Source organism: Leptonychotes weddellii, chromosome 8 (genome assembly GCF_054177405.1).
Source record: "Leptonychotes weddellii isolate Sample4059 chromosome 8, ASM5417740v2, whole genome shotgun sequence".
Classification (NCBI taxonomy): Eukaryota; Metazoa; Chordata; class Mammalia; order Carnivora; family Phocidae; genus Leptonychotes; species Leptonychotes weddellii.
This window is the reverse complement of record NC_138376.1, coordinates 75,252,654-75,256,353: the sequence shown is the minus strand read 5'-3', so window position 1 is coordinate 75,256,353 and position 3,700 is coordinate 75,252,654.

Here is a 3,700-nt window from a genome sequence, read left to right as displayed (position 1 = left end):
TTTATATAGTTTTTCTATGCATAAGTGGATACACACACACAAACACACACACAGATGCAAATTTGCTGAAGTGGTCTGATAGAGATTCTCTGTTTTGTATTTTTGCCCATAATATGTGTACATGTTTACTTTCAAGACAAGTTGATGATCAGTTTCCCATATCTAATTAATACTTGGGTATTTGTCATTACTTACAATCATAACTATATGCTTATTCAATTTTAGGTAGCTCATTTAAATTTTGACCAATTAATATAAATCAATGAATAATGCTTATATATTTATTTACTTCTGGCTTGTAGCTTGTATTCTCAAGGCTTTCTTATATAAAGGATTTCATATTTCCTTAATATAGTTTATCCTTAGCAAAGCATAAAGAGTTCAGAATTAGTAAAATGTGTCCTAAATATGGCTAATAGTCAAATGACAGTATCACATCAGATTCTCGGGCACTTGTATTATACCTAAGTCCTAGAAATTACTGCTTTTCATGGGTTGATATCACAGGGGTCATGGAATCTTGGACTTGAAAGATACTTTAGAGATTATCCATGCTACAGATAAGAAAAATAATACCCAGAAAGATCGTTATTTTTGCACATTCAGAGAAACTTCTACAGGTAGCCTCCTCCCTTGCCTAAGGCTAGGAACAGCCCTACAGCTATGACTCCTTTATGACTTCACCCCAGGAAGGATAGTATTAAATCATTTTGTTTGCCCTTTCAGCAATTAGCTCAGATACAGCAATGTCCATCCAAAAGATTATGCTAAATTGGTATCTTGATTTTTGGTGTTTGTATATTCATTATTTAACAGGTATTTACATAACAATTTACCTCCAGGACACTATGCTGGGCTCCACTGGGGGGAAAAAAATTAAGGCCTAAAACATTACCCAATCTCAAGAATTAAAAATCCAATGTCTACTGTTTCCTGTAGATCAATTCTACCTCCTTGGGTGACGCAGAAAACATCTCCAGTGATTTCTCAATTCTAAAATACAATTCATGTGTAAAATGCACCATTAATTTAATAACTGCCTTTTGGGAAATAAAAATACAACATTAAACATTCACATTCATAGTAAGACATACCCTAATTTCAAAAACACTAGCATGTGGGTAAGTGCACATCACTGAATTGAGAAAAAAAATATATTGACAATTCATCGTTGCATTTTCTTCTAAGATTAAATGTACTCATCTCTATCATTCAATGAAACAATTCTCTACCAACTGATTTCCTCCCTACTAATGAATACCTAAACCCAAATACATAAAAGAATCATATAAAACAATCTAAATTAATTAAACACCTCACAAAATGTTTTACTTTTTTTCAGGCACAGGATTGAGAAAGAAATGTAAATAATTTTGAAATTTTATTTCTATAGCAACAAAGCCGTAAGTACTTGCTACCTTAACAACTGAAAAACTTAACGTGGCATCCTGAAAATAAAACTTGAAGTTTCTTGAGAAAAAAACTTAACTTGGGTCCCATTACTCCTCACTGGGAACGTAATTCTGGGAGACTGCTTCAAAGGTATACTCTTATATCAGAAACCTATTCAGGGGCACCTGGGTGGCTCAGTCGTTAAGCGTCTGCCTTCGGCAGGGTCCTGGGATCGAGCTCCGCATTGGGCTTCCTGCTCAGCGGGGAGCCTGCTTCTCCCTCTCCCACTCTCCCTGCTTGTGTTCCCTCTCTTGCTGTCTCTCTCTCTGTCAAATAAACAAATAAAATCTTAAAAAAAAAAAAGAAACCTATTCAGAAGTATAAAGTCGCGTCCTAATCAAAAGCAAAAAACATTTCTAAAATGCATGATTTTTACTGAGAATACAGTTGTTTCTCTAACACATATAATAAAATGTGTTGTTCTTAATTTTAATACACTTGCTATTTCTCTGAAAAAAACATTCAAGACAAGTATCTCTTTCACTAAAAGATTTAAGTAATAGTAGGCACTTTTTAATAACAGCTCTCTAGGGATTCCTGGGTGGCTCAGTTGGTTAAGTGTTTGCCTTCAGCACCAGTCATGATCACATGATCACAGGATCCTGGGATCCAGCCCGGCATCAGGCTTCTTGCTCAGCGGGGAGCCTGCTTCTCCCTCTGCTTGTGCTCTCCCTCTCTCTCTCTCTCCCTCTGACAAATAAATGAATAAAATCTTAAAAAAAAATAAGTTTTCTAAAATATATGTAGATTTGTTCCTGTTAAATAACAAAAATTCAAGCGAGTAAATTTTAAAGATTTAATTGACTTTATTAAAGGATTCATGAATCAGTTAGTATCCCATCTAGCAAACAGAAGGGTCTCAAGGAGTTGTACAAAATGGAAGGTCCTTATAGAAGGAGCATGGGGCAAGAAAGTTACTAACAAAAGAAAGGGATTATTCCAGGCAAGACCGCTTTCCCTTGGGGTAAAGGCAAGAGGTCTTACCAGGAAGATGACCTCATCTTCCTTTGGGGGATGGAGAAGGCCCATGCAACAGACTCGTTGGCACTGATCAAAACATTTCTGACCAACTAGTTAAGACGATGTTTCTGGAGAAGATTGAAACTGTAATGAGGTTAGGTAATAAGCCATGGTTTGGGAACCTGGTCTAAGTGACACTCTTTTGGACCTGTGGTTTTCTTTTTAACATTTTCAAACAGCTGACAAACTTATTTCCAGGAATAAGAAATAAGGAATGGGGTCCCTCTCCTCAGTTTTCAGTATTGTGCAAAAGCTCTGGAATTCCTAATGTGCAGTAGAGTTGGTTTCAGTTCCAGCCTCATCAGTCACTAGATATAAAAGACCTTTGGTAAAAACTATTAACCAAACTACTTAATTGTATGAATTAGAAAAATTGGAGCCCAAAGAGGGGTAGACAAAGTCAAACAGCTTTTTCTTGTTAAAACAAGGGCAAAATTTTGAAGCTCCTTCCCTGTTTCCAGCGTATCATTCTTTCTGGGCTGCACTCAGACAGTAGGAGGCGGTAAATTTCATGCAAAGAAGTTAGGCTCACAAATGCAGTAAAATGCTAATAAATGCAGTGGGAGGCCCTGAAGATTTTTGAGGAGAGCAGTATCACAATCAGATCTTTGCTGGTGGAAATAACTGGCACTGGAGTATAGGATAGAATGAATGGGAAGAGCCTAAAACTAGAACAGCAGGCAGGAAATTATCACAATGGTCCATTGGGAGAAAAAAAAAATGCTGCCAACTAGACAATGACAATAGTTGTGTATGCTTAACTAACATTTGTTGAGTACACAAGATGTGCCAGATATTGAGCATAATCTTATATAATCCTCACACCAACCCTCAAAGCTACATCCTGTTATTGTTGTTATTGTCACCGTTTTATAGATGAGGAACTCAGAGCTTGAGGTAGCCAGCCTCAGATTACATAGTTAGCAAGGGGCACTCAGAATTCAAACCCAGATCTGATGCTCTTATCCATTCACTATGCCATTGCTTCTCAAAATTTACAACGCATGCGTATCAGTTGGGGATACTGTTAAAATACAGATTCCTTTTTTTCCCCAAGTTTTAACAGAGGATTTTTTCCAGATATATTAAAGTGTAATTGACAAATAGGAATACTATTTTTAAGGTATACAACTTAATGATTTGATATATGTATCGATTGTGAAATGATTACCACAATCAAGTTAATTAACATATCATACCCATCATTTAAGATCCACCCACTTAGCAA